Here is a 12,880-nt window from a genome sequence, read left to right as displayed (position 1 = left end):
AGATAACGGGACACACAAGGATGCAAACAGAAGCCAGAGCGGCGCAGGGCAGGTAGACACTCACCTCTCTCTTCTCTGGCTGCTCGGGGGCAGGATGGTGGGGGTGGGGGGTTGCACTGGATGAGGGCAGCACTAGGTGTGAGCGTCAGGTGGGGATTTCTTCTACCTCCCTCCTTGCTTCAGCCACGAGGGTCTCCCATGGGACGTAATGGCATCAAATATTCGTCGAGCATGCAGCCAAAAACACGTGGTGCTCCCCTCCAGTTGGCACGCGTCGATCGATCCGGTGCTGCTCACAAGTGCAGAAAAACAGAGTTGGTGTTGGAAAGCTTTTCAGCTGCAAGTGGAGCGATGGGATTTATATCTCTGCCCTCAGCAATTTAAAAAAAAAAGAGAGAGAAAAGAAAAAGCCCATCCGTGTTATTTTGGGAAGGAGGATGGAGGAGAAGTGTGATAAATCCTCTCTGTGCTGTCTTCAGGCTGTCCAGACGCAGGTCTGAGGAACACCTTCCCAATCTGTGCACTCTTACTCACCAGGGTGGAAAGTAGGAGGGAAGGAGCAAAGGGAGCGGGACAGAGAGGGAGAGAGAGTGTGTGAGTAACAGAGAAGTAAGACCCAGTCAGTCAGTCAGACAAGTAGGCAGTGTATATTGATCTAAAGGCTCTGGGTCCAGGCAGGCTCAGCTCCCACTCCCAGGTCTTATAACCAGGGGCTGTGCTGCTCCAAACCCACCGGTTCAATTGGCGATCTCTCTCCCACTGGCTTATTTTGGGAAAAGACAGACCAGATTGTTCCCTGGGTTGAACCCTCCAAATACAAAAAGTGTCTGTGGCTGGCTGCAGTGATGAAGGAGGGGAGGGGGGGAAGGATGGGGTGGGGTAGTGGCTGTGAAGGGACGGGTGTTGTGGGATGAAGAGGAGGGAACGGAATAAAAAGAGATTAGAAGAAGGGGTTATAGAGGCATATTTGGCCCCTGCTCTCTGCCTGTGCTTTTCTTCTCGTGAGCTTTCCTGAGATTATGCCAAAGTCCCAAACCCTTAAAGCTCCATAGGCTAAACCAGTATACTGCATCAAAAAAACAGACCGTATCTGTGGGGTTGCATCTTTTCTCACTGGGCAAAAACAGTCTGAACTGGAAACAACACCGCTGCAATTTAGGGAAGCCTGATTCTTACTTCTCACACTTCCATATTGCTAGTGTTTATTCTTATGTTTTATGGTTTCTCTGTTCAAAAGAGATTGCCAACCAATGCAGGAGCAGAAAAGCAAACTTCCAAACACCTGAAAACTGCAGTGGCAGTTAATCCACGAATGAAAATTAAAATATTCTAAATCAGTTTTACATCCATGGAAATTGACGTTTTAGAATAAATTTGCATCGTCGACAAAGAGCAAATCCATTCATGCTGTGTCATTGGTGAATAAATGAGTGTGAGAGGTTGTTTTCTCCTGATGCTTCTAGCACCCAATGAACAGCACTCTGCCACCAGGGAATGAGCGAGTGTGGGACCTCATGAATGCAGACTTGTATGTTAGAATTACTCCTACAGTCAATTTACAGCCCAATTTACTTCAACATAGCCACAAATTCCACTGTTATTTATTTATTTATTTTAAGAACGCAACGAGTGGTGATTAACATAATGACTGATTAACAGCTTTAGAATGTGGAGGGGAGAAAGTTTTCCTTTATCTGTTTTTAGCATTGCATATTTGCGCAGTTATGCAGGATAATTCATAGGAAAACCTCATTTCGGGTTTATTGAGAGCAAGTTTGAAATGAGACATCATCACTCCCTATCTCCCAGCGGAGTAGATTTATTGAGAGCTGGACCATTCAATGCTATTCTATGCTTAACTGAATGCGAATTAGCCGTCTCTGTGCTGCGGTAGTGAACCTCGAAGGAAAGGCTGTTCTGCCATCGGGTGAGCAAGCGGGAAGCGAGCCGAGCCTTGTCCTGAAGGACCCACTGGTAAAGTTCCAAGAGCTGAGTTAGCCATCAGATATAGCCTCCGATTCCAAGGTGATTTGGACCTAGCAGGAGGTTAAGGGAAGACAGAGTTACGAGGAATTAATGTTTGGCTGATTTACCAAAACGCCTGTAATTTGATCATCATTCCATGATTGATCGCATCAATTACTGTTCGAATTCTGGCCAGCAATAAATACTCAAACATATCTCTCAATCATATTTTGAACTTGAAGAGTGATAAAGGTCCCCAGACGGTGTAATCTACAAACGATTAGACCCCAAGTAGGACTACAGCAGAAGGACTGAAGCCATAGTTGATAATGATTGTTATTTTAAGAGACCTGCTATTTAAATAATGTATTTAGCCTGTAATAGATGTATATTTGATTCCTTGATTCGGAGATTGATGAACTGCTCCAATGGCAGGTCAGAAGCTGGCCACTGTTCACAGGAAGTGTATTTTAGTCGTGACTGGAGTTGATTAAATTGACTGCAAAACAGGCGTCATGTCCCTAAAGCATGCTGAATGGCTCTCTAAAACATGGAACGGGTGGAGCGGCCAGATGCCCAGCGATGATGATGTCATCAATAGGAGCCCTGTGTGGTATTCAGGCCTGCCATTCATTCTCCCCACCCCCCACCCTCCAGGTGTGTGTTGTTGATCGCACCCATTCACAGGAGCAATAGCAAAAACTTTGTTGGTAGAGACTCTCGCACAAACAGTCGAAAGCCCCCCACCCCCCAATCCAGACATGGCTATGGTACAGTTACTCTGAAGAATTCTGTCTTCGGCTGCTTAGCGTTCTCAGCCTGCCCTCTAATACTCTCACACAACACACATTCATTCTCCCTCATACCCTGTGGTCAACACACACCCCTTGAAAAATCCCCGGACCATTCACCTCATCAGCACGGTACACAGGTCGCCTCCCACTCACTTGCTTTTACAAGGTGAAACATTCCCAAGAAGAGGGGAAAAACACCTGGTCGTCATAAGTTCCCCCTTTTTTTAGACTCCACTTCTCCCCTCCACTCCATTCCATTAGCAAGAGAGAAAACAAACAGCGGCCGTTAACTCTGTGGAAAATGGTCACATTGCATCATGCCGAACTCCTCTTGCCTCGACGCTGCCCAAAAATAAAGCGCGAAGGGCAAGCTGGCGTCACCCGTACTCTCCACCCTACACCACACCCAGTGCCACCATAGAAACAGACCCACTGTGTTTCCATGTGGGGGCCGCCTGTTCTTCTTAAAGGTGGCGTGTTTAGGGTGAAGTGAATTTGTTTGGGGACATATGTGTTCCTTAAGTACTTTGGGTGAATGGCTGGAGTGTGCAAAGGGTGGAGTTGTTTGTGTGGTAGCCCAATTAGGATTAACATTTGGGCCGAAACATGACCTTGTTTATTTGGGACTGTGGTCGCTCTCTGGGTGAAGTGTTGCGCGTGTTGAATGTCATTCACAAAACCTCTCTGTGCAAAAAGGTTTGGAGACCTGGATCCTACCTGGAGGCAGGATCAAGTGACAATGTTCAAAAATGAAAGCCGGGACAGGGCAAGCATTTCTTTGCTAACATGCCCTATTATCTTTACCATGGGTGAGCAGTCAAAAAAAGCTGTTCCTACTGTGGTCAAACTTTGTCTGTTCTGACCTTAGAATGGAATGCCTGGCACTCGACAGGCTGTGCCAACACAGAACTGCTAAGGGCAGCAAGAAAAGGTGGTGACAGAAGATGGTAAATAAGACGGAAAGGGGAAGAAAAACTTACCGGACAGAAATGAAGATGGCTGAAAACAGCAGAACTCCACTAAGTTGATGTTGCTGCTGAAACAACATTAAAAAATGTTGAAGTTCCAACAAAGATATTGATCTGATATGTGCCAGGGCTCTTCCATGAATCATGGATGGTACGGAAGGATGAAGAGTATGGAGGAAGGAGGGAAGAACAGGTATTGGAGACCAGATTTTGCCTGTCCGATCTCAGTCGGTCCTCTTTTGACCCTGATTACAGGAAGAAGTCAGGACAGCAAAGAGATTAAAGAAGCTCTTCCTGGAGGGATCCGAGGGTTCTGTTCTTTCATCTCTTGGACTGAAGACACAATGGAAAGGGGAACAAAATGGGAGATGGCCTCACAATGAGAGGTTTGAAATGTGCGTGTGCTTGCATGTTAGTATGTGTGCGGCGTCTGAAGGCGTTTCAAGTTATTTTGACCCTGGGTGGTCTTTGAAAGACTCCGAGCATCATTAATCATCAGTCCAGCATCACACGTGAGGTGCGAAGGCGAGGTAGCGACAGCCGCGACCGCAATAAACGCAATGGAAGTATGCGAACATCGCCTTCTAAATGTTTCTAGAGTGCTGTTATGTCTCAAACTGAAGGATTTTTCATTAGCTGTGTGTGTCTGTGTGTGTATGTGTGTGTGTGTGTGTGTGTGTGTGTGCATTTAATGTGGGATACTACAACAGAGGAGCAACAAGTCCAGTTTCTGTCCTTTGAACTAAATCCAAGCAAAAGTAGTCTGCACCAATGACCTTTCAGCAACACATCATTTCTCTGCATTATCTTCCAATCACAGGCCTCCAACGTGTGCAGACAAACAAAGGCGCTTGGCCGTGGCCATTCTGTTGATACTGCCAGTCTTTGCGAACAAGTTTGCACGCAAGCGCTAAAAGCAACACGCTGAACGATACTGATAAGCTCATCACTCTTCCAGCTCTTTGAGCAATTCAATTAGCTTTTTGTTTTCGTCGATGCGACCCAGCTAGTCCCAACTGCGCAAAAAACAGGCACAGGAACGATAGACTGGGCCTATTTCGACGTGTTTTCTTTATAAAAATGCTTTTCCTTTAACAGAGAAGCAATTTCCTTTCAGGGAGGAGCAATGGAATGCCCCAAACCCAAACAATCAAATTAGAAAAAAGTAAAGTCCGTGGGTAGGATTTACAGATCTCTGCAGCAGCATCTCAAACCCCACCCAACGAGGATGTGCTGGCACAACCGTGAGGGCAAAGGTCAATCACAGGAATTAAGGTTCCGCCAAGGTAGAAGGGTTATGATTTAATCCCAGGCGTATTATGCACAATATTGTGTAACACATTCAGGGTTTTCACATCATGACAGTTATCTCATAATCCTGGGAAGCAGAATTATGAAATCCCTCTAACCTATAACTTCATAAATATTTCATCAGGTGGATAAAATGTTCAAATTGCATCCCCAGATCTCAGATAGCATGAGTTGAAGTGAGTGAAAGTTGGCCTGTATGTGGTGTGTGTGGGCTTCTATTAATTATTGTAAGATAATCAGAGATAATCAGCAGCTGCCTTTTTCCAAGCGGATGATAGAATAATTAAGATTTGGGTTTTCTTCAAATAACAAGGACAGATGTGAGGTTATGTGAGGCGAAGCGTGCTAGGAGCTGTGAAACGCTGGGGAACATTAATCTTAAGGCTCAAATATTTTAGGAAGGCTCAATTTTCACCACTGTGTTGTACTGAATTCTATTTAGGTGCTTTTTTTCATTTGCTCCTCAACATTTAAGTTTTAAGTTTTTTATCCTCAACTCGCACTAATTTCTGGTGGCTCTCCTGTGAGGCTGTGACCCTTTGAGTCCTTTTCCTGACCTTTACCCTCTGCGTTCACACTAAGTAGCTTTTGCGTTCTCACTGCAAATGCCCCGCGAGGTCACCGCAGGACCCTCCAACATGCACGTTTAGTCCTCTTGCAACAACTCATTTACTCACTTGACCACTTGCTGACCCCTCCAGAGCTTGTGCTTGTTGTTTTGCGTCACAGCCAAATAGTTCCTGTCTGTCTGTCTGCAACATTCGCTGTCGCAGCCTGTGAAACTAACGTTCAGGGGCGCACGTGCATCCTGATAAAGGCATATCACGGGGTGTATCGGTGGCCTGTCCCACCTGACTTCCCGCCTATCTTTGTGAATGTGTCCTGACCTCAATGCTCACAGGAACCTCCTCCTCAAACAGCTGTTTCCATGTTACCTACGCTCCAAGAGACACAAGGAAACTGACAATTGGTCTCGGAGCTGTGTCTGATAGCACACTATTCATGGGTTTCTAATTCTGAAATTGTTATAAATGGGAGACAAACTTGGTAATTAGATACAGGGCACAATATCATTTTGTTCTCAGTGAGGAATTTAGAGATAAAGTTACCGAGTCGGAGGAAACCCTCGGTGACAGTGAATAATGTAGATTCTAACTCATCGTTTTTGTCCGTTTCCTTCTCCAAAAGCTTGCAGATGCATAACTGTGAACAAAAACAGGCAGCGGTCCTTAGCATGGACAGACATGCCAGGAAAACAAAGATCCCTGGACTCTCCAAACACAACTGCAGACAAAACTGCAGCAAAGACCACCTACGGAGAGGGAAAGACAACTAGCTCCCTCGCTAACAGGAAGCTATTAGATAAGTGTGACAGTCAGAGATGGATGGATGCTCCTGAATATAAGGAGGATGGATGGATGGATGGATGGATGGATGGATGGATGGATGGATGGATGGATGGATGGATGGATGGATGGATGGATGGATGGATGGATGGATGGATGGATGGGTTGGTTGGTTTATAGAGGTGGTCAAAGTTCAGCAGCCAAACTTATGGATCTAATTGAATTCAACTGTATTATCTTGAGATGTTAAATGATTTAGGTTTTAGAGAAACCCAGAGCCAGACCCCTGGACCAGGACCCTCCTGCTGATGGTGACTGGGTAACACATTCTCATTCCTGGTTCATTAAGAATTGAGAACCAAAATTTTGGGTGTCAGATGAAGGTGGAAGGAAGAAACGAGAATCCAGTAAAAGCCGACAAAAACAAGTCAATAGTCAACTATGCAAACCTTCACTTTCTGCTGAAACATGCAGACAAATTCGAGGGAATTTCATTTTCAAAAGCAACAATTAAACTGTGTTGTTTAAACATTATGCACCATTAACTGCTGGTGGAAACTGAAGCCATGTGCTGGAAATTTGGAGTTACTGTATTTTCACCTGTGCCCAAGGAAGTGTTGAAGAAATAAACGAACAAAACGCTGGAAACATTTGCAGTGAAATGAGTCTTGAAGGCAAACCCCCGTCTGACAGGGAGGCGGCAACGCTTCAGAATTGAACCAGCCGGCGCCGTCGTCTGCAGCGGCGTGTTCCTCCGGGGGCCTGTGGCTGTTTGCAGGCTTGTTTATCTGCAGGATAAGTGTGCACGTTCAGGACATCTACATCTTCTCCCCTGTGTTTCCTGCTTTGACTAGCCGCTGCTGGAAGGCATGTCTTTTCTTTCCTGAGACAGATGAATAAACATTATTGTTGGAGCGTCGGACACCGGCTTGTACGGGACAAGGTCACGACTCCACTCCAGGTTTGCGCGGATTTGTGTGTGTGCTTAAGAAAGCTGCAAGAAGGAAAGGCCTGCTAAAGAGCAAGATTAGTCATTATTCTGCATGTGCTACAAGTAGCACCAGAAAAACGCTTCACATTTGGTTCCAAGAGAGCAGAACTGGCCATTCGGATTCGGATGAAGCACACATTCAGGTAACACCAGAGCTGCACCCCTGAAGACGAAGAAGAACGTGGACGGCAGCGTCAGAGCATTTTGAAAAGTAAAAACATGAATCTAATGTTTCAGAGTTGTCACAAAGTCAGAGAGCGGATTTATAGAGGCTCGGCTCGGGGAATAGAGAGACTTTTATGACGTTTACGGCCTGGACATGTTTTCAAGCAACGATGTAGATGAGCTGGAAAGTCATAATGACGGCAAATCAAAAATAAGCTACAGGCATGAGCCAGGCCGTAGGATCGAATTTATATGGATGTCGCAATATCCGATGAGTTCATCCGCAAAGATCCAGCAGATTTTACGGCGTTACGCTTAACTGTTCTTGCTCTGGGATACCCCTCTTTTATTTGACCTTATAAAGCTGGAATCATGCTATCCTGGCCCCGTCGCTAACTTTACTCTGTATTCTTCAATCCCGTGATACTCTGTGATACTCGCTTTAAAAGTAAACTCTGCCCCGAGGAGATCTGTACACATGTTCTACCACCTAGGCCCGTCTCAGCGGTTCCATTCTTTTTCTGCCCTCAATCCGCTCAAAGTTTCTCCCTCGGCGCATGTTTTCAAAGCTGAACTCTCAGCCGAACCAGCGGGCTGTGGTTCCCTCCTAAACCATTCACATGGAACTGGTTAGGAAGACATTCCTTCCATGGAGGGAATGTCTGGCACCGAGCGCCTGTAATACAGAAATCATAAACGGGAGGTCCAACCTAATCACATCCCGTGGCACTCTCGCCCTCTCCGAGGGCCGTCTTCCTCCTTCCTCTTCCTCTCGGAGGAGTTATTAAACAGGGATGGAGAGACCGAGAGCATTAGCTGATCCTATCTGTTCCTTTCCTGCATAACAGAAGGGTGTAAATCGCCTGTGGAAACCGAGAAGATCAGATCCTGGTGGTTGGCAAATACTCGGTCTTATCTGATCTGCTGACACCAACCCTACACCCCCCCCCCCCACACACACACACACACACACACACACACACACACACACTCCTTCACTTCCAGAAATGAACAATCAAACATCACAGACAGGAACGTGTTGTTTACTCCAGCACTTCCTCATAGGGCCCGGCCAAAACCGGTGATGCAATGCTAAAAAGGCTGCGGCTAAATCCTAATTAATGAAGTTTGGACGACTGTCTGCAACGTAATATATGTGGGAGAGAAGGCTGCAGAGCCACTGAGTGGAAAAACAGGAGGATGGGGGGGAGAAAACACTTGAACAAGCAGCAATTACCAGTAGATCCAATGGCATTTAGGTGCTCTTTGGTTTGGGGACGCGTTTAAAGATCAACCTCAGTGTGGCGCTCTGCTTACCGCTCCTGCGCTCTCCAGGCAGGACATCATGGCAAAACAAGCACATCCCTATGAAAGTTGGGTACGTTTAAAGATGCGCTGAAAAAAAGACAAATTAACTGTCAATAATAACCGTCAAACCGTTAAAAATCCTGATCATAAACTTTAAATGGAGCAGAACGTGTTCTTTCAGTCATTTCCAGGTAAAAGATTTTGAGGAGTTTAGATTAAAACACTTTTAATCTACCAACTAAGCTTTACCAAAGGTATGCAATTAGTGTTTGAGGTGGTTTTGGAAGGTAGAACAAACATTTGGGATGAAAGCACTCTCCACTGATTGATGAGACCGCTGGCTTCAGTCGTGTTTTCCCAAGAAACTTTCCCCTTAAATCCAAGAGGAGGCTGATGTTGAATTTATGGGATAAAACAGCAATGATTCATTTGTTACATGCTGTAGGTAGATCAATGCTGTTACATAAAATTTTCCGTGCTTCAAGTAGAGCTTGTGAAGTCACGTCATGGGACCGTGTAACAGAGAGGCTCTGCGGGAGAACTTCATCGCTACGGCAACACAGATTTCCAAAGCCTGCCTGTTCTGCTGGGTAAAAAAAGCAACAATGTGACATGATTTTATGCTGAGAAGCAAGAAACGGAATAAGAGACAGAGGTGATGGAGGCTCTTCTTCAATTTAACTTGAAGAAACACCGGGTGATGCTAACTTTGCTAACTCTGCTGATAAAACTGATAATATTTTAGAATTTGGGGGTAAAAATTTACTGAAAATGCTGAAGGAGACCTCTTTGGGGTTTCATTCACCTTATGAGATGTTCCTAAGAAGAGATGTCATTTTCAAATCTATTTCTAAATGAAACTTCCATTTCCCCAGTGTCATTTTCTTCATTTTTTAGGTTGTTTAGCCATTTCTTAGCAAACTACATTCTCAATTTTTACATTTTTTTAGTGTGAATATAAAACAGGGCACAAGAACAATTTCACGAATCTGCGGTTTTCCCAAGAACACCTCCCTGAACTCGGGTCTCTCAGACACCTCCACATCTTGCCTGGTTTTGGTTTCTAAAGGAAACACTTAATCATTGAACTCCTTAAAAATCTGGCCCAAGGAAACAATGGTGCCCTTGAATTCGTCCTTCTCAATTTGCATGTAATGATATCTAGATTAAACACAATATTATTGCTGGCCCACATGAACCAATCATGTTTTTTTCTTACCCATGCATCAACGCCGCTGCCCGTATGGTCCATGTGGAACCAGTCCTTAGTTCAAAACAAAACTTTTACTGTCTTTAAAACCTGGAAAAATAAACATGTTGATGTTCTGAGGAGCGAGAACATCTTTAAGAAGCTAGCAACGGCTAATGTTATTGATTTGCATGAGTTTGGTCGCATCCCTTGATCAATTATGTCGGCTGAGCTGGGAAAATATATAAAATGCTGTGAAATGCTTTAAACCCGTGCCACAGCTTGTCTGCTCACCACATACATGAGAATAAATACCCAAGGAAATGTCTCCAGAACAACGTGGCCTAGCGGTCCTGGGTGAGGCTGATTTTGGCTGTGATACGGCCGAGCAGCTGTAAAATGAAAAGACAGCATAGAAGACAAAGTAAACATGCAGAAAGCTTTGTATTTTTTATGTGGATGGTGGGTTTTAATCATGTAAACAGCCCCAGAGGCCTATTTACCCAGCATAATGAAAAGATTATAGCAGTAACAATCTGCTAGAATTTACAACCAAACTGGAGAATCAAATGCCACAGTGTGTTTTGAATTGCAATAGAATTGCATCCTGATGGACACAGAACTCATAATCAGTGAAGAAAAAGCCTTTTGCTTTTGAATTTAACCATCACGTGTGAGTGATACCTTCATTTTTCGTTTATTTGTGGCCCGTTGAGACCAGGAATCATCTTCTCTCCACAAAAACCTTCATATGTTCTCCCCATTTCTGCGCCACCAACATTCTTCCCCAAATTTCTGCCCTCTATGTCTTCACCTGGGTCGCCTGAATAACAGGAGCGCAGCGCAGGGTAATCTGTCTGAGCCGGCCCACGAACGGGCTCACGTTGAGGCCGGCGTAATCACCTTTTGGATCAGGACTGGGAACAGAGGAGGCCGCACCTTTTATCCCAAACCAAAGTCAACAAGCTGGGATTCCCGGTAAGCATTGCAAACATTCTTGAAAGCTGCAAAGAGGGGCATAAAAACAGCCAGACCCCTCTCTCAGTTTTAAAGGGAAGAGAAAGTGATAAAGGAGAGCGAGTATATGAGAAAACCAGCTCTGGTGTGTGTTTGTGGAGGAATGGCGTCCCTCTTTCTCTCCTGGCAGCAGGAATAATCCCACTTTAACGCTCCTGATGCCACATGTAGCCCCAACCTGAATGCTACCCAAACTACCCCCCATACCCCCCCACCCCTTCCTGCTCTGGAAAACTCATCTCTTCTCGCAACACAACGAGCCGCTGAGGGAAAAATCACCACCAGCGCTGGTTTTAAAGCTGATTTGCAGTGCACTACAGACAGATATAGCGGTCAGAGTCACTTTGCCGACGCCTCTGACGAAGGCACGAGGGTGAAATTCCCGCGTCCAAATGTCTGGAAGATGACCCGGGGTAATTAATAACTCCCCTAACTAGGTGCTGTTTGTACAGATGGACCTCCTCCCTCAGAGCTGGCTACCCTTTTGTCATCGCTATTTCCTCCCCTCAATGAGGCCCAGCTATCGTATGGCGTGCGAATGCTGATGATTATTTAACACGCTAAACAGCCATTTTCCTCTCCAGACACTGATGAGCTTCAAACGCTGATTAAAAGCTCATAAAAATTCTTACTTTGATTGTTGTTTTTATTCACAAAAGCACCTAGATGACAATAAAACGATTTGGATCCGCCGCCAGCTCTGTCCCTTACCCATATTTGGAGCGTTACATCCTTTCTCGAGGTTCGACTTTTGGCCTTAATCGAAGGTTTAAACTTACGTCGTTGGCATTATAGAGTCATAAGGCTACGTATTAATTGAATTAAAAGTGGTGCTGAAGTGCGAGCCCCCTAAAACACCTCCGGGGAAACCTAGTCTCCTGGAGGCCGCAGGTGTTTCAGGAGCTGATCCAGTCGTCTGCAGAAACAGCCGGATCGCTACACATCTGGGGCTTTAAAACCAGCCTCCCTCTTTATGCTAACAAACCTCTGTGGCTTAGCGTGTGCTTTCACACGTGTGGACAGCTGGTTGCGATTGCGTAAAGTGCTGGGTTTGGGACCCCGGCTACCACAGGTGAAGAAGAGATTTTCATTCCCACACGACGGCCCGCTGCCGTTATTCCCACCCCGGAGACGGAAAAACAACAGCCGCCGTGATGAAGCTGTCAAACAGGGCATGTGCTCGGCAGTCAGGGCTGTCGTCGAATCAGCGTTGGGGAACACCACATGCGATGGTTTGCAGAGTTACGCTCAAAGGGCACAGTCGCTGCCCTCATCGTTTTCTCTGCGTTAGTTGTCAAAGGTTAAAAGCTTGTTATTGCCCAAAATATCCAAGCAGAACATTTACCTCATGACTTGCATGAATGAATGGCTTTCCTGTATGGAAAACCTGATCCCCAGTTTTGCCACCAGCAACATAAATGTACTAATTGTGTTCACCCTGCAGGGCTACGCGGTATCCGAGATCGACTGTTCTAAGCAAATGTCTTGACATTTCCATGTTTTTTTTTCCCCTTGAAAGCTGCCACGCTCTTCTTGCCACGGAACACATTACGAAATTTTGACACAGAGGAGGCCGAGGGCTAAATTAGGATTTGATGACCAACCTCCATCATGCGAGTTGGACTATTCATGCTAATTCCCTCTTTTTTCTGAGATTTACTATAAATGTTGGAGCCTGTGTGACCATTTGTGTATATTAAAAACACATTTAATGATTCACATTTAACGCACATAAATGTAAATAAATAAACAGATGTTGGCATAATTTGTGGAACTTTGGTTGTGGAACTTATTTGGAAAAACTGAAAGTTATCAAGATTCACGAA

The 12,880-nt window shown here is 45.3% G+C and overlaps 1 protein-coding gene and 1 long non-coding RNA gene across 2 annotated transcripts in view; one reads left to right on the top strand and one right to left on the bottom strand.

Moving 5' to 3' along the window:
* Positions 1–768, bottom strand: part of col8a2 (collagen, type VIII, alpha 2) — a 24,049-nt gene extending 23,281 nt beyond the window's left edge. Inside the window, exon 1 of the mRNA XM_057020439.1 lies at positions 65–768. The gene's annotated coding sequence lies outside the window, so the exon portion shown is untranslated. The remainder of the gene's footprint in view (positions 1–64) is intronic.
* LOC130518096 (uncharacterized) overlaps positions 1–12,880 on the top strand; it is a 14,128-nt gene extending 1,248 nt beyond the window's left edge. The window contains exons 2-3 of the long non-coding RNA XR_008947930.1: positions 10,872–11,015; positions 12,574–12,880. This is a non-coding gene — a long non-coding RNA (uncharacterized LOC130518096). The remainder of the gene's footprint in view (positions 1–10,871; positions 11,016–12,573) is intronic.

This window comes from Takifugu flavidus, chromosome 21, assembly GCF_003711565.1.
Source record: "Takifugu flavidus isolate HTHZ2018 chromosome 21, ASM371156v2, whole genome shotgun sequence".
In the NCBI taxonomy this organism is placed as follows: Eukaryota; Metazoa; Chordata; class Actinopteri; order Tetraodontiformes; family Tetraodontidae; genus Takifugu; species Takifugu flavidus.
Note: the sequence above shows the minus strand (reverse complement) of the source record. Positions and strands in the feature narration are given on the sequence as shown.